Below are 238 nucleotides of genomic sequence, written 5' to 3'. Positions count from 1 at the left end.
ATTTAAACAGATTCAGATATACTCGGTTACCTGGTGAGGCAGTGTTTTTAAGGATTCTAGTTACATGAGGAGAATTGCTGCAGAGGAAGGATTCCGCATGATAGAAAAGAAAATGATAACTGGGGCAGAGAAGCAAGAATGGTGTTTTATTTCTACTGAACTTCCCATCCCTGCTCCACAGACACACTAACATACACCTGGCCTTTTCGACCCGAGTTTGAACACTATGGAGAGAAAA

This window comes from Pteropus vampyrus, unplaced genomic scaffold (genome assembly GCF_000151845.1).
Source record: "Pteropus vampyrus isolate Shadow unplaced genomic scaffold, Pvam_2.0 Scaffold642, whole genome shotgun sequence".
NCBI lineage: Eukaryota > Metazoa > Chordata > Mammalia > Chiroptera > Pteropodidae > Pteropus > Pteropus vampyrus.
The sequence above is the reverse complement of the archived record's forward strand: the minus strand, read 5'-3'. Positions refer to the sequence as shown.